Below are 18,678 nucleotides of genomic sequence, written 5' to 3'. Positions count from 1 at the left end.
AAATAGAAAATGTGAGTACTTTTTCCACCACTGCCCTATGAGAGAGCAATATGTTCTGCTGCTCAGTGGGAACAAGAGACAAGCAGTCAGATCCACTAAACGAGGAAGAGAGAGAGAGACGTGAAACTGCACTAAACAGGCTTGAGCATCCCGGAAATCATGTTGGCAGTAATATCATACTTCTTCATCCAATGCAGGTCAGCGGAAAAAGGATTATCATTTTTTTTTCTCCAAGACAAAAAAAATCCTTTTGGGAAACTGGGCCGTGAGCCATATCGTTTCTCCGCTGTTGTTCATCCACTGTCCTTGTATTGTGAAGGCAGCCAGAAGGTTGCACTCCAGCGCGGGCAGAGCTCAAGTGGGTTTTGAGACAGAGCGACCCAGTAGGGTTTGAGACCCAGCCAAGCTGTATGATGTGTGGTGGATATCACAGAGAGATGAGAGCGGGGAGCCTCCTCACTTCAACTCTGCCTCCCCCTGCTGTGGCGCAGTGACAGCAAACCGACAACAGGTGGCAGTGATGTGCCTTTTGTGATCGCACCACTCACTGTACATCAAGAAGCTCTGTAGGCTGTATATGAACACAGGACGGTCGACTCCGTTTAGACTGAGACCAATAGAGATAGATACACACAGACGTGGCAACGGTGCCTTATAAAGAAGCATTTTAAGATGATGATTTCTCCCCTGATTCTGGGGAAAGGTGAACAGGTGTGGATGGGTTTCTTCAAATGTATTCTCTATGGGCTGCTGGCTATGTCTATACTGGACACTGTAAATTAGCACAGGTATCACTCCTTAAATTCTGTGAATTTGTGCCAGACCATAGATGATGCTATATAATCCAGGATACTGGATTCTCCGTCCATTCCATTTTACAGGATCCGCGGATCATTCCTAAGTTGCGTTAGAGCGCCCCATGTGAAAAAAAATAATAATAATAAAACACAGATCTACGGTTATGGCACTCGACGGGTGTATTTGCAAAACAGTAGATCCTCCTGTTTGACACTCAATGTGTTATTATCATAATTCTGGTGCATGCATGTGCACACATGGTGTCTTTAACCCATGCAACGCAGCCTTGCCTGGGCTGAACCGTGGCCAGTCAGCCAGGGACTTGGCCCCTCCAGCTGGCTGTATCCAAGCAGCCGTGACAGCACAGAGATTTAGAGGATTGTGGGCAAAGAGACGGACACAAGGCTCATTGACCGGGGGAGATTGGTTGCACCCCGGGAGGGAGAGGCAAGAGGGTCCTGTTTAACCCCCTCATCTTCTGGCTTCCTCTTCCACAAACACAGAGTGAGTGTTTACAGGGAGAATACCCTTGCAAATATCTCACACACACACACACACACACACACACACACACACACACACACACACACACACACACACACACACACACACACACACACACACACACACACACACACACACACACACACACACACACACACACACACACACACACACACACACACCTAACAGCAATAACTACATGTTTACACCCTGTCTGCTGCTATATACACGAGAGCAAACAAACACTGGGATCCACGTGCTAAGCAAAGAGCACGTACTGTACTCCCGTGTCACACGTACGAGCTCTTGCACAAATTGAAATGTCAAAAACGCTGTGAAGAGGCAGAGAGTGATGAGGGAACAATGTGCTGTATCTTTGACGGAGTGACAGAAAGCTTTGATTTCCTGGACACAGTTGGATGGCTCTGGGTTTTTTTTTGTGCAGAGTGTGGAACTGTAAATATTTGTACACTAGACAGACGAAGACACAAAACACTTTTAGTATTGCCATGACTATAGTTGTGAGGACCCAGCTTCACATTTATATAGCGAGTGCATCCATCTCCCATTCTAATCCAAACACTATAACCGCCTTAATTCTAATGATAACCTATCCTAGCCACTATATGCCCATCCCTACACTTTAGTCAAAATTGACCGCACACCTTATAGAAGTTCCTTGAAAGTTTTTTTTAAATATTTTTTGTACTTGTTTAAAGGTAGGGTAAGTGATTTTCTTTGGTTAAAATAAGTGTTAAATAGCTGTATATTCTGATATAGACAGTGCCAACGCGTCGTCACCACGGGGGGGTGCGGCATAGTAGCGCAGACATGTTGTTTTGGGCAATGTTAAGTCAACCTGGTTTATACCCCTCAAAGATGTCCGCTGCTACCAAAAGACACTTGTTGATGCCCCCTTCAGGATTTTTGGCATGCTCTATAGAGTGTTTGTTCAGTAACAGGAGTCTCCATGTCTCTCCGGCTCTTCACTAAACAGAAAATGCATTTTCAGGTCAGGATACCAATTGTATCCACTCAGGATAGAGAACTCAGACAGGATACAGATTAACCAAGTGAAATTGGAAGTGATGACACAAAGACATGAGCAGACACATTTTGAACTGGAACACTATAACATTGAATGTATTTTCTGTTTAATAAAGAACTGGAGAGACATAGGCTCCTGTTACTGAACAAACATGCTATAGCATTTATTACTATCAGAATATAGTGCTTTAACCTTTTAACAATACCCTTTTTGTTTTAACCAAAATATATCACTTACCCTACCTTTAATGACTATTGTAATTATATGCCATGAAAACACTGAAAACATTACAAACATATTAAAACATGAAGAAAAAATAATAATTTTTGCTTAAATGTATACTGAGCTGGATATGCCCTCCTTGAAGCAGCTGACACATTTCCTAAAATCATACAGCTCAATCATTGCTTACTGTTTTTTAACCGCTTTTTAACCAATAAAAAATGTGCCCATCCCTTTGGGTTATGGGATCTAATAATAATAAACAACTGTCGCATCCCTCCGGGTTATGGGAATTATGCCACTTGTAAACACAGCTCTTGGCAAAGTGTCGTTATAGCAGCAAAATGTTACACAGTGCACCGATAAAATATTAAAATTGGCAACATTTTGGACACGAGGAACTGGGTACAGGAACACTAAAATAAATAAAAAGGGGTTTCTTGCAGACTTCATTGGTGCCAAATATTTTAGCCTAGAATGTCTGGTGTGTTCCAGGGTCCCGGTAAGGTGTCACCCCGCACCTCATGGAATCCCTGCACTTACACACACACACACCTTATTCACATGCCCTAAGCTGCCAAATATCAGAGCATGTACAATCATACCAACATGCAGAGAAAGTGGTTGGTATTATAATACTATACCGGTCCATTAACGGTTTCACCCTTCAGATTAGAAAAAGAATAATTTCACAGCTATTACTACCAATACTAGACTATGATATATATCAGAATACCTCAGAAACAAACCTTTACCCTCTTAATGTAACCTACAACAGTCTACTGTATGTAGATTTGTCCTGAGATGCCCTTACACAACACACCACTCTCACTGGCTGCAGTTTATTTTCAAATATTTTCTTTAACTATCCTCATTACTTGAAACAATTTCTAGACCCTTACACATCACCATATAAATTAAGGCATCACCGTTGCTTTAAGGTACCCAAAAGCTCAAAGGAATGTGATCGACGTGCATTTAAATTCAAAGCCCTTTCCGATTGGAACAACCTACCAAGCTCACGTACTGTAGATCCATCACCTCCCTTAATGTGTTTAAAGAATCTATTTTCATTCACCTTCTAACACCCTGTTCATGTTTGTAATCATGGTTCAAATGGTTCGCTCATGGTTCGCTCTTGGCATCTGTTCTTAAACATCTGTTCTTAAAAATTGCTGTTTCTAATCTGTATCTAATGCATTGATATTTATTTTCTAAGGTGCATGTGCATGTATATACGGTTTGCTTCATGCTTAATGCTTGTACCCTGATTGAGCATGCTGCTGCATTTTACTGCATGTACATGTCTGTATTATGGTTTTCCTGTACTAATGGGTTTTATCTACATAAGAATTTTTACGGGGACAGAGCTCTGCTCTGTAACCGTATTGTTATTGGCAGTATTCTGTCACTTCTTCCACTTTTCGCAGTTCTGGCTGAACCGCGCTGTCGCTTTTTACGAAACTCGGCCATATGGTAGATGGTCATGAAAAACGATCAAAAAATAATTCTCACAATCTTTCGTCCAAAGGTGGCGCTATAGCACTCAATTGAAAATGCCAACTTTGACCAGGTACAACTCATGCCCTGTTTGACCTACAGCCATGAAACTTGGATACACATATGCGTCTCCTCATGCTGAACAACTTTCACACTCTGACTTTTGACCTCTGACCTTTAGATCTCCCACCATTTTGAATTATATGAAAAACAGTCATTGGCTCCTAACTTCTGCATTTTTTCACTTATGGAAAATCCGTTGGAAACGTTTGTAGGCAGTGGTCCAAGGTTCAAGTGCTAAACGTTTCGTGCAGATTGCTCAAAAATCCCAGGAGGAGATAGATTTTAACTATTACAGTTTAAAGAAAATTATTCATCTGTGCCTAAAACATACATGCAGACTCACATTTCTTTGAAACTTTGCAGAAATGTACAGGGTCATTCCAAATATCACTGAAACCAATCTTACTCCAATTGGCCAAAAGGGGGCGCTATAGCAATTTTTTGAAAAGGCAGACTTTAAACAGGCATAAGTCATGCCTCGTTTGGCCGAAAGTCGTGAAACTTGCTTACACATGTGCCTTGACTCATGAGGAACACACGTATCGATTTGACCATTAAGCTCCGCCCTTAGATTTTCCGCAATTTTGAGCAGTTTGAAAAATACTTGTTTTTGCCAGTTCTGGCTTAACCGTGCATACGCTTTTTACGAAACTCGGCCATATGGTAGATGCTCATGAAAAACTACCAAGAAATAATTCTCACACTCATTCGTCAAAGGGTGGCGCTATAGCACTCAATTGAAAGTGCCAACTTTGAACAGGTACAACTCATGCCCTGTTTGACCTACAACCATGAAACTTCGATACACATGAAGCGTCTCTTCATGCCCGACAACTTTCGTGGTCTGACTTTTGACCTCTGACCTTTAGATCGCCCACCATTTTGAATTATATGAAAAACAGTCATTGGCTCCTAACTTCTGCATTTTTTCACTTATGGAAAATCTGTTGGAAATGTTTGTAGGCAGTGGTCCAAAGTTCATGTGTAAAATGTTTCATGCAGATTGCTCAAAAATCCCAGGAGGAGATAGATTTTAACTATTACAGTTTTATGAAAATTATTCATCTGTGCCTAAAACATACATGCAGACTCACATTTCTTTGAAACTTGGCAGAAATGTACAGGGTCATTCCAAATATCACTGAAACCAATCTCACTCCAATTGGCCAAAAGGGGGCGCTATAGCAATTTTTGGAAAAGGCAGACTTTAAACAGGCATAAGTCATGCCTCGTTTGGCCGAAAGTCGTGAAACTTGCTTACACATGTGCCTTGACTCATGAGGAACACACGTATCGATTTGACCATTAAGCTCCGCCCTTAAATTGTCCGCAATTTTGAGCAGTTTGAAAAACACTTAAACCCAGGATTTTTCAGCTATTTGTGTGAAACTGTATCATCTGTGTGATCTCCTTTTCCACAGTTACATGTCTGTTGGGCCAATGGCGTCTCCCTTAAATGAATGCCTCACAATCTCAAGGTCGCCAGTTCAAGCCTCACTTGATGCAGACTTAATTTAAGTTGAATTGCAAACAACATGACTGTATCAATGAATACATGTGCAAATGGTAAAGATAACCTGAAATGCTTATTTGAGAGTACGTTTTTTCAACGCATGACATACTTTATCTGAAAATAGCTGATCTACAATCTCACAACTTTTCATGGTTTGTGAGCTTGTAGATCGGCTACTTTCACTAGTTTTGGTTCTGAGGAGATGTACAATTTCTTCATTGGTAAATGGTTTGTGAACGAGTGATCTTAGTGTTAGTGAAACAGGGGCTTGGTTCATGAAAGAAGGCAAGAGTTTATGATCTTCAACAGACAACATCAGCCTGGACAAAGCTATAGCACTATAGGTAGTGTTGCAGCCTATTAGTCTGAAGGTTGAGAGTTCGAATCCTGTTAATGGCAGTAGGTTGAGATGTCCAATCAAACCATTATGTTTCCATCTCTCTCTCTCATCAATCTATTGTTTCCATGTCACTCTCTCTCTCTTCAATCTATTCCGTTTCCATGTCTCTCTCTCTCTATTCACTGGCCCCGTATTATCGCTGCTTGCAGCTATATTGTTACTTGGGTTTGAACCGGTGGGGTGGGAGCGACTAGCTTTGGGAGAGCTCTTGTCTTGTCTGTCTACATGGATGTACTTGTTGTATTTTTTGTGCTAAGCACCCCCTCAAAAATGAGACGGTGCGTCTCAAGGGGTTTATCCTTCTAATAAAGGTACAATATATTTCATTATTTTAGCTGAAGCAAGTATCCATTTGATGTGCACACACACACACACACACACACACACACACACACACACACACACACACACACACACACACATCCTGGCATGCTCACAAGCACGGTTCATCTCCTACACACTATTCATCTCAACCTGTCACAACAGCTTGGCGTGCAGAGTACATACTGTACAGTACAGAGAATGCTACAGAACTAGAAAGGTACAATTTGGGGGAATTGCAAGTGTGGTTGCCTTGATCACTCTGAAGCCGTCGGGACTCGAGGAATCCGCTGGGAAACATTGTGTTATAGAGGCCAACATTTGGTGATCCTGCGTTCATGACATCATATGGTTTTATTTTAAAAAAATAGGCCCCTCCCACTAATTTTGCAAGCCAATTACATTGTCACATCACCCCTGAGAACATGAGTAAGTCATTCGGAGGGGACTGATCCCCCAAAAATCATGTTTAAGTAACAAGCGTTCACATTTTTCACATTTGTGGCGCCCCCTATGGGGGAAAGTGGAATTTGGCATTGCATTGATTCCACCCCCCTCGACATGTGATTCAAAGCTGGGGTTGATTGGATACTTTGTTCATGATTTCGGAAGCCAATGCGTCCGAACCACAGTTCTGTGTGATGCGATTTTATCACATGGGTCCAGAGATCATGTGTTTTTAGATTTGGACATAATCTGTAGGAGGAGCAGCAAAAAGTGTGTTTTAAATAAAGACGCAAATGGTCGTGGCCTATATGGGGATGTTTCACTTTACTGGAGTATTTCCAATTGTAAGTACTTTTACTTCTACTCCACTACATCTCAGAGGCAAATATTGTACTTTTACTCCACTACAATTATTTGAAAACTAGTTACTAGTTACTTTGCAGATACAAATGATTACATTATAAAACATATATTACCTAGGCTATTTGGAAATAGTCGATCTACAAGCTCGCAACGCGTTGTGAGCTATTTTCAAACATTTTAGTACTTTTGGTACTTTAAGTACATTTTGATACCAATACTTTTGTACTTTTACTCAAGTCAATTTTTAATTCCGGACTTTTACTTGTAACAGAGTACTTCTACATTGCAGTATTGATACTTTTACTTAAGTAAAACATTTGAGTACTTTTTCCACCACTGGCCATAACTGTGGGAGGAGTCGTGCAGCAAAGTTTTGGGTTTACTCTATAAATAAAGTTGTACAAGTAACATAATGTGTTGCCCTTCCGGGCAAACACACACTAATAACATCATTTGCCGGTACAAATCATTTCATATCAGCGCTGTCTGTCCACCAAGAGAACACTCTCTTCCCTTCATCTTGCCATCATCTGGCCCTGCAATTAGTGTCTGAAGGATTTGTTCCAAAAAATAGGTTTTGTGAGTCATCTAATCAACAAGTAAATTATGTCACTGTCGGGCAGAAACCTCATATCTCCATGTTTCAACATTTTGTGTTTTTTGAAAAGTATTAAAGGTATGGCAAGTGATTTTGAAAAGTGTCTAACTTCCGGCGCATCATAGAGGAGATTCCTTCTCTGTTGTTCAGTGTTACGTGAACGTGCACAGCTACTTTGGCCGCAGAGCGCAACCAATTGAAAAAAAAAACTTTAGAGTATGGATCAATCGAGTTCTACATCTTCAAATCAGTATGTACACTAAAATGTAATATTTTTAAAAAATTCAAACATATATATATCACCTGTATGCTGACGTTATCAGTATTTATATGCTCTTAGAAGGATCACTAACGCTATCTAGTTTTACTACTGCTCAAGTAATTGAGTCAAACATTTTTTTCCCGTCAAGTCTGCCTGCCCTTCTGTCTATCTATCGATCGATCTATCTATCAGAGGTGGAAAAAGTACTCACATTACTTGCCAGACACTTTACTTAACAACAGCTTGTGACTAAATAATAACTACATTGGATCAGTTGGAACACAGGTTCCTTGTTTCCTCATTTCCTTAAAAGTAACGTTTATGGACATACGAGGTTCTCACCCAAAAGCTGCAATCAAAGAGGTGGAATCTCTGCCTCTGCAGAGGGACTGGCTTGCAGCAGTAATGGAGGCAGGTTGTTAGAGAAGTAGTGAGGAGGTGTCTCTGACTCATCTCTTCTCTTTCTTTCGTTAATTTATGCTGATGTTGAATGCCTTTCGGAGTTGCCCTCTGCAACTTCAAATCACTGGTTTTTAAATTGGGGCCCGGGGACTCCCAGGGGTCCTTGAGGGGGTTCCAGGGGGTCCCCCAAAAAATTGAGGAAGCCTCTAACCACTTTAACCATTTTAAAGTTTGAACGTTTTTGAAAAAGTTAAGTTTGGGCGGCTGCGCGGCCCTCACACCTACGTTGCACCGCCGATCCGACTGATATGCCCATATATGGAGAACTCTGCATATGCCCATGGAGGTCTCTGTATCTGTCAGTCCTTGTCCCTTTTATGCCCATATATGGAGATCAATATTACGTCATCTGGTGTTTTTTAGAGATTAAGCTAGAGGGCGCTCTTTGCCAACCAATGAATGATTTATTAAAATACATTTATCTCTGTTTTTTCCCCCCAGATTGCGTTTTTGGTGAAAACAAGCTATATTGAACTGCCGATAACTACAGTACGGACGATCGCGGTTTCAATGTTTAAAAACAAATTCAAAATAACTCAAAATAACTCATAACTCAATAACTCAAAATAAGGTAAAACCGCTGGCAGTGGTGGAAGAATTAATCAAATACCTGCCAATGAATGTGTTAACCTGACAGGTATATTTAGCAGTGGATCCTCATCTGAAAAGACTTTGTGCATCAGAGACCCCATAAGAGAAGGTTTGTGTTAAAAAAAAAAGTTTCAAAATAGCTGATACGACGCGTTTTTGATGCGACTAACACATTTTGCTGGGGACAGCCACTGGAAGCCTCCCCACAAGGACCCCCTGGGGGGGTCCCAGGACCCCCGCTTTGAGATCCACTGCATTAGGCAGTCCGTGCGTCTCTCTCCCTCTGTGAAAGCCATTGACTTGTTCTTGCCTGCTGCCATGATGCACTGCAAAGAGTAACTGTTAAATCAACACATTCACGGCGGCCTCATGGTCGCACCTCCCGACCTCCTGACGGTCCTCCATCGCTCCTGCCTCTTCCCTCCAGACTGTGGGCCCTTGGTGGCGTCAAGTGCTGAAGAACAGCCTGTCCTCTAATTGCATTACACTTTCAATTCCCCCCTAATGAAAACGACTATTCTGGACAATGGAAGGAAATTACATCTGAGCAATGGATGACCAGCCCCCCCCCCACACATACACTCACACACTTAATGCCTCCCCACCACCACCACCAGTCCCCTCTGACTGACAAGAAGCTTCTGCCGTAACATCTGTAAAGATGGAATTTGCTTTATTGATAATTCTCCTAATTAACCCACCACGAGATTTAATTAGAAGCCAGTCTGGTTTAATTACAGTGAGTCTCTCTCTCTCTCTCTCTCTCTCTCTCTCTCTCTCTCTCTCTCTCTCTCTCTCTCTCTCTCTCTCTCTCTCTCTCTCTCTCTCTCTCTCTCTCTCTCTCTCTCTCTCTCTCTCTCTCTCTCTCTCTCTCTCTCTCTCTCTCTCTCTCTCTCTCTCTCTCTCTCTCTCTCTCTCTCTCTCTCTCTCTCTCTCTCTCTCTCTCTCTCTCTCTCTCATGGGAGTTAAAACGTGGAGTATCACAACATTGGAGAGATCACGTCTTCCATTGATATGAGACAATATCCCTTAATGGATACTTTACCTTGTATTTCCATAGCTTCGTCCCGACTCAATCTCCAGAGAGTTTCAGTTGTTGCCCCCCCCCCAAAAAATGTGTCTCTTGTTTTATGGCTTTGTTTTCTTTCTCATTTCACCTCATGCTCTGTCTCAGCCTATTCAACACAGACAGACTGATGAACGGTCCATTGCTAGAAAGTAAACATGCAGAGAACCCCAGTAACAGCTAGAGCCTATTTGACTATTTGTCATTGTGACGCCACAGGGCTATCAATGGTAATTGCGTGAGGGTGCAAAGACGTATCGATTCCACCTTCAGTCTTAACCCGTTGAGACCGGGAAAGCATCTGTCATTTCAGATTTTAACTTAAAACCATTAACTTATACTTTGGCTATTCAAAAATGGCAGATATACAAGGTCTTAGCACGGCTATATGAGCTTGTAGATCTTCTATTTTTTTTTTAAATCATGGAAGTTTTTGCAAATCTTTGAATATATATATTCTAAAGCCAACATTTGTAACTCCAAATTTTGCTCTTGGGGATTCTACAAATGTAGAAAGAAATTACAAAATGATATGTATTTGGCCAAAATATGTTGTTCCAGGGACCCCCCAGAGGCAAAGATTTGAGTTAAAAAACGTTTGCTTTAAAAGACATATTATATTCAAAGATTTTCACACATTTTCAAATTGTAGATCTGCTATTTTTGAATAGCCCAAAGTATAACATAACGGTTTTAAGTGGTTACACGGATGCGTTCCCGTTCTTAATGGGTTAAATAGCAAGGGGAGCCGAGACCACTATCGCTAGTGTTGTCACTGTGATAGGTTTTAAGTCCAGGGAAGGTCGTTGTGTGTGAGAGAGTCTTGCCGGTGGGCACGATGATGACCTTTGGCACCCGCGATGATCTCGACCTTTAAGGACATGATGGTAATAATTCCCAATCAGTAATCGCACACCCCGCCTCAACCTTATCTCTCTCTGCCTCTGGGGGGATGAATAGTCAGTCGATAGAGAGCCCGGTGTAGACTGAGTTCAGCTCAGCCGTCCTCCTCCTCCTCCGGTGTTGTGTGGAAGCGAGGCTGTTCTCAGGCAGTATGGAGAGAGATATGAAGTTAATTAACCCACTAAGACCGGGAACGCATCAGTGTCATTTTAAGATTTATTTGGCTATTCAAAAAATAGCAGATCTACAAGCTCATAGGGCGGCCGCCCTATGAGCTTGTATATCTGCTATTTTTTGAAAAAATCTTTTGAGGAACATTTGAGGAAATCTTTGAATATATATATATATTTGTTTTAACTCAAATCTTTGCTTCTGGGAGATTCTACAGGTTACTAGATTTGCTGTAATATCAGTGTTTCTCAAACGTTTTTCATGTCAAGGACCTCCAAAATGATACGCATCTCAAAATATTTTGTTCCAGGGACCCCCACCAGAAGCAAAGATTTCAGTCACAAATGTTCGCTTTATATATATACTGTATATTCAAAGATTTGCAAACATGTTCACGATCTTTCAAAAAATAGCAGATCTACAAGCTCATAGCGCGCTATGAGCTTGTAGATCATAGCGTGCTATGAGCTTGTAGATCTGCTATTTTTTGATAGCCAGAGTCAATAAAATAACGGTTACACAGATGCGTTCCCGGTCTTAATGGGTTAAACTGCCAGCCCCTGCGAGGGACGTTGACACTTTAGAGAAAACCTGTGCCTGGATTAGAACAGGAGAAGGAAGAGCAGGGTGGTGGGGGGAGGAGGGTGGTGTTATATATATATATATATATATATATATATAAATAAAGGAATCTGCACTCATTCCAACTCTCAATTGTTTCGGGCTCCTTTCAGGATATCTGATGGGCACGCAAGCTCAATATTTATTTTATCGTAAAAAGAATTGAAGAGGTCAGTAAAGGTAAATTCACTCCACTGGTAAAACAAATGAAAGCCACACAACTATTGTCTGGTATTTGAATAGGAGGCTTTAATAGCGACGTGACCCATCCATCACGTTGGCACGCCAAAGGGTCTCGTGGGAGCAGGAGGAGGGCTGTAGCCCTTTCTCTGGCCTGAGTGAAACCTGTAAAATTTGCACTGTTTTACTTTGATTGGCCCTTTTTATGTGGGATTAACCCATTAAGACCTGAAGCCGATTCTAAAAATGTCTTCTAAATCCTAACAGTTTTCTGAAAAACCTGTTTAGTCAGTGGTTCTCAATCTTTTTCATGTCAAGGACACCCAAAATTATATGTATTTGGCCGCGGACCCCCTCTCAAAACTTGTTGTTCCAGGGACCCCCAGAAGCAAAGATTTGAGTTTAAAAGATGTGCTTAAAAATTCAAAGAGTTGCACACATTTTCGCGATTTCTCAAAAAGAGCAGATCTACAAGCTTGTATATCTGCTATTTTTAAATAGCCAAAGTATAAAATAATGGTTTAAGTGGTTACACAGACGCGTTCCCGGTTTGAATGAGTTAATAGTGCTCTCTCCCTTTTATCGGCCGCAATTCTGTTGCCGTGGAATGATAAGGAACAGCGTTTTACTTCTTTGACCCGTAACCCCTTGAGATGTCGCCGGACAGGGGTCCTGGGAGCGAGCAAAAAATCAATGGCGGTAAAAGAAAATGATGAGCAAAAAACCACGGCCGGCAAATAACATCAGTCTGTCAATATGCCACTCTATAGAAACAATGAAACGGCGACCCCCGCTTTCTGTGGCACGTTATTGACAAACAAAGTCGGTCATGTGTTGGAACTGATGGGGAAAACGGCGATAAAGCAGCCGGTGACATCAAGCAGAGAAAGAAATTATAATTGTCCCCGGCTCTTTCAGTATAACAGCATTTTTTAACCCATTATATCCGGGAACGCAATCTGTGTCATTGAAGATTTTAGCTTTAACCATTATTTTATACTTTGGCTATTTTTGAAAAATCTTGAAGTATTTTGCAAATCTATAATATATATTTTTTTTTTTAAAGGGAAGATTTTTGACTCAAATCTTTGCTTCTGGGGGTCCCTGGAACAAAATATTTTCAGACAGGGGTCCGCGGCCAAATGCATATAATTTTGGGGGTCCTTGAAATGAAAATGTTTGCGAAACACTGATATAAAAACATACGTTTTTTTGAGAAAACTGTTAGTATTTGTTAAGACTTTTGTAGATGCGTCCCCGGATTGAATGGATTAAAGGGGATTCCTCTGATTTGGGGGGTTGGGGGTTGGGGGGGGGATAATGCAAAGGCAACGGCTGGCAAAGAGGGAGCGTTCATTTTCTCAACCAAATGTGATTTACAGTGGTTCAAATGAAATCACGGCGACGATAACTCCATTTCTCGACGTGAGAGTGGTTGAATCTCTTCTTGTGTTGAGTCACAGAGGATTTGTGCAGCCTCACTGTCACTACGCGGTGTTTTCTATCTCCAAACAGGATAAAGCTATGTCTCTGCTGCTTTATCAGGAACGGTAATGTGACAAATCTTCCCCCGTGGGTCATGAATATACAGAAGGGAAGATGGGATTCTACTTTGCATTATTTCGGTCTTTGGAGAACATAATCATGCATATTTCAACGAGGACCCCAGTATATGTGCTGTCTCACAATTCTCCGGGTTTGGCAGTCCCATCTCTGGGTGAACATTTTCTTGTTAATTTCTGGAGAGCTGCTCCAACCGGCAGTGTATACGGTTTAATCTCCCCGGCAGCTCGGAGTGGGCGAGGAAATGTGATATTGATTTTCATCTGAGAATAGAAGTGAAACTGGGCATCGAGGTTGAGTTTATTAAACTATCCAAGCTTGCACGCTTTAATATTTCTAAAAGCCTTTCTCGTGGAACAACAACCCCAAGCGCCGCGCCGTGACCACGTTTTTTTTTTTTTCGTACGGAGGCAACACTTTGTCGAAACTTCCGTACTGAAGTCTGTTTTCTTGAGCTTCAATTACGAATTCATGCACCCAGGCACCCTTGTCACAAAGTGCAACCACAACAGAGGACAAAAGACTAAACAGTGAATGTGCTGTGAATAGAATACTTGATCCCTGCAGCATTATGCTAATCATTTCCCACTAGCATAACCTATCCCCTCCGTCGTCCCAAGTTTTACTTTCTGTATGTGTGTGCCTCTCTCTCTCCCTCTCCCTCCCTCTCCCTCTCTCTCTCTCCCTCCCTCTCTCTCGTTCGCTCCCTCTCTCTGTGTCTTCAAAGCTCCAGGGAGAAATGGGGGGGCAAAGCATCTGTTCCACCCCTGCTTCGACTTCCACCGCATTCAAACGTCTCTCCCCGCTAGCTTCCTTAAAACTGTCAGTAATAGGATTTGAGGCCGGAGGCAGGCCAGGGTGTTTGTACAAAGGTGAGCCGTTTGTTTGAGGACGATATGCACTCAAGCCTCCGGGGAGAAAAGGAGCCAACGTAGCAGCACAGCCATACCGCCGTGCCTCCGAACCCCCCTTGCACAGTGACAACGGTGTCTGACACACCGGCAGGAGAATGGATTAGCATTATACTTTGCAGAGTGCTACCTCCTAAGGTTTCTTTTTCTTTTTCTTCTTGTTGTTGTTTGTTGTTTTTTTTGCTAATTAGAATGCAGGGAGTACTCGTAAACGCTTCCCATTACCACTCTGCAGCAATAGTACTTACATCCCAATGAGGCTTTACTTCAAAGCACGGCGTATCCACTTTGGGGAACAAAACAGAGCGTTACCTGATGTTCAACAATTTTGTCGCATCTATAGAGTTGCTGTTTGCTATGTGCTGAATCCACTAACGATGTATAATCATCATGATGCAAGTTTTTCATGACTGAAATCAGGTTTCTTTACGGGTCGGTAACTAGGTATGACGTCGTTCAGCCTCGGAAAGTCATATTTTGAATCAAATTCAACAATTATAAAGAAAGAAAACAACTTTTATGGCATGGCTCTGCAAGAGGCTAACTGTCAAGGGACTGCATATGTGACTGCCTGACTCTCGAGCTAATTTCGCAAACGCCTGGACTCATCAGCGCCACATTTCTTGTGCATGCAGGCCAGTAGGCCACAAAAGTACCTCCACTAATTATTTGTCCACCTATTGTTTTATAGTTTTTGAAACATTTAACATACATTTTATAATGGAAGTCAAAGGGGCAGTGATCGCACTGAAACCGCCAAATTTGAAGTCATACGTCATCAAAGATAAGTCATGGACTGAGGATGTCACATGCAGGCTGGTCACATGAAGTCTGAGATCCACATTGAAGCCATCCTATTTCCCATCCCTGAGGGCCCCATCATTTCCTAGTTTAGATGTACTTTCCAACTCTGTGCAATCTTCACTATTACTGACCATTACTTTACACATTATTTTCCATTACGGGTCCATTAAATGGACCCGTAATGGAAAATTACGGGTCCAAATGGAACCAAATTTTGGTTCCCTTTGAACACTCAGTTAAAGTAACACAGATAATTTTACTGTGAAGAATGCACCTTATCTTTGCATTATTAAAAAAAAAGAGAGCCTGGCAACTGTGCAGTGGTGAAAAGTAACTGAGTGCATTTACTCAAGTACTGTACTTACAAGTACAATTTTGAGGTACTTTTACTTACTGGAGTATTTCCAATTGTCTATACTTTTGCTTCACTCCACTACATCTCAGAGGCAAAAATACTCCACTACAATTATTTGAAAACTTTAGTTGCTAGTTACTTTGCAGATATAAATGATTACATTATCAAACATACATGAACCACTTTAGCCCTATTTTATACCTAGGCTATTTGAAAAGTACATTTTGATACCAATACTTTTGTATGTTTACTCAAGTCAGGACTTTTACTTGTAACAGAGTATTTTTAAAATGCAGTATTGTAATTTTACTTAAATAAGAAATGTGAGTACTTTTTCCACCACTGGGATTAGCAGAGTTGATCTTTGTTGTGGTGGCGTCCTATAGACGATACCCCCAGGCACTGTAATCATAATCTGATGAGATCAGTGGACGTGGGAGGAGAGGCTATGGCTGGTGGAAGGGTTTTGCACGCTGCGGGCATTCGTGTCTGAACAGTGCAACAGATCAGTGGGATAGTATGAAAGTAAGAGCACAATTGCCACCGTGTGAATAAGATGGATGTCACATCATCACAGCAGACAGAGCCGTCTGGGAGAAATGCGGGGCCCGGTGCGGAGTTGGCGAGCACGCACGCGCGCGGGAGTACCCGCGTGCGCGCGCGATTTTTTTGCGGTTTCTGTCGGATATATCCGAGTTTTGGGTGGTTATTTGCGGTTATTTTTGCCCTCAAAACATTAAGTTGGGTGTCATGTTGGGTGTCATGTTAAAAAAAAATGTTCCCGTTTTTTTGCGAGGCCCCCCGTAGCGCGGGGCCCGGTGCGACCGCACCGTTCGCACCACCCTTCCTGCGGACTGTCTACAGCAGACAGGACCAGAGAAAGCCTTTGGTCCATCATACACACACACACCTCATCATCATCATCATCCGGCAGTCATGGCAGTCAAGGTGTTAACACATTGTGTGCCAAAAACGGTCCGGACCGTTTTTGAGAATCCATGCGTCATGTGCCATAAACGGTTTTTGGCCCATTTTTAGCGGCACTAGCCGCTCTATACCTTTAGGTATAGAGCGGATCCCGCTCTATACCTGACTTTGTCCGTGTTCACCGTCAACGTTCTGATTGGTCAGACCTGTCAACGTTCTGATTGGTCAGACCCGTCAACGTTCTAATTGGTCAGACCCGTCAACGTTCTGATTGGTCAGACCCGTCAACGTTCTGATTGGTCAGACCCGTCAACAAAGTGATTGGTCAAGCTTTACGTGACACATGGCTATAAACACATTATAAACACATATCGATGACATAATGTATCAAAGGCGCCGCTACCTTCACACAGGGTGTGATTTTTTGTTTTATACGTGGGGCCCACGTGGGGCGCTCTAACGAAACTTTGGGATCATCCAAGGAGTCTCTGAGAAGGAGATTGTGGATCCATGTCAAAAATCCTTCCGGTCGGCCGCTCCAATGTTAACTCCTTGACTAAAAGATTAATATCTCCATTTATTTTTAACGTGGTGGAAGTGAGCCGTTTTCGATCGGCGATCACTCTGCAATGGAGGAGGATCGCGAAATATTATTGTTCCAGGCGTTAGTCGGGACCCTCCGCCGTCTCGCACACACGCTTTGTTTACATGCACTTCCGTGTCGGGGCTTCTACAGTACGAAATGTATCAACGTAAGTGGATGGAAGATATGCAGGCACTGAACGTACAATATCTTAATAAACCTCTGGCACACAGTGTGTTAAATATGAATGGCTTTGAATGACGTTTAGTAAGCAACAGCAATGTAAACATCTACTGTCAAAGAAAAAAGCTATTAAAGATGAAACTGTATACATGTACAGTAGCATGTAAGATACAGTATATGGCCTAGTATTGTAAATGGACACATAGTGATGATACTGCATGCAGATGCCATGGAAAAGTGCAACGTGGTAAATTTTAAGAATTGGGCCTTAAGATTCACTTCTCACACAGAGGGACGAGGAGGACATGAGAGAGCTTCACACAGATTTGCATTCAGGCGGGGGGTCCATTACACCCCACGTTAACCTCTCTCAGTCTTCTCAGTGCTGATGATAGCCAGCCCAGCCGTCAAGGAAGCCAATGGCTTTGACTTTTGTGGTATTTCACAGCTACGCTAATTCAGTAATCTCTGTTGTTATTGAATTTCCCTTCGCACAGACACACACACACACACACACACACGCACGCGTAGACGCGCAGTCGTGGGTGCACGCACACACACACACACACACACACACACACACACACACACACACACACACACACACACACACACACACACACACACACACACACACACACACACACACACACACACACACACACACACACACACACACACACACACACGCAATAGCACAAGCACACACGCACACAGTGACTCAAGCACACAGTATGAGGTTCCAGTGCTGTAAAGTAACTAAGTGCATGTACTCAAGTACTGTATTTAAGTACAATTTTGAGGTATTTTTACTTTACTGGAGTATTTCCAATTTTCTTCTACTCCACTACATATCAGAGGCAAATATTGTACTTTTACTCCACTACATTTATTTGAAAACTTAGTTACTTTAGATTTTGATTATTATTACAAAACCACTTCAGCCCTACATTTATTTCGTCCGTTTGAAAATAGACGATCTACAAGCTCACTATGCATCGCAATGTTGTAGATCTGCTATTTTTATAAATGTTATACATATGAAAACTGGAAATGGGACATTCTGCATCAATAGTACTTTCTACTTTTGGTGCTTTAAGTACATTTTGATTCCAATACTTTTACTCAAGTAAATGTTGAATTCCGGACTTTCAATTGTAACAGAGTATTTCTAAATTGCGGTATTGATACTTTTAAGTACTCACATAAAAAATGTGAGTACTTTTTCCACCACTGACTTAAGCACACAGTATGGCGAGGGTTCCTATGAGGTAGACATATTTCACAGTCATGCATCGAGGGTCTCTCCCTAACAGTGT

Source organism: Gymnoscopelus microlampas, assembly GCF_963454915.1.
Source record: "Gymnoscopelus microlampas genome assembly, chromosome: 3".
NCBI classification, from domain to species: Eukaryota; Metazoa; Chordata; class Actinopteri; order Myctophiformes; family Myctophidae; genus Gymnoscopelus; species Gymnoscopelus microlampas.
Note: the sequence above shows the minus strand (reverse complement) of the source record.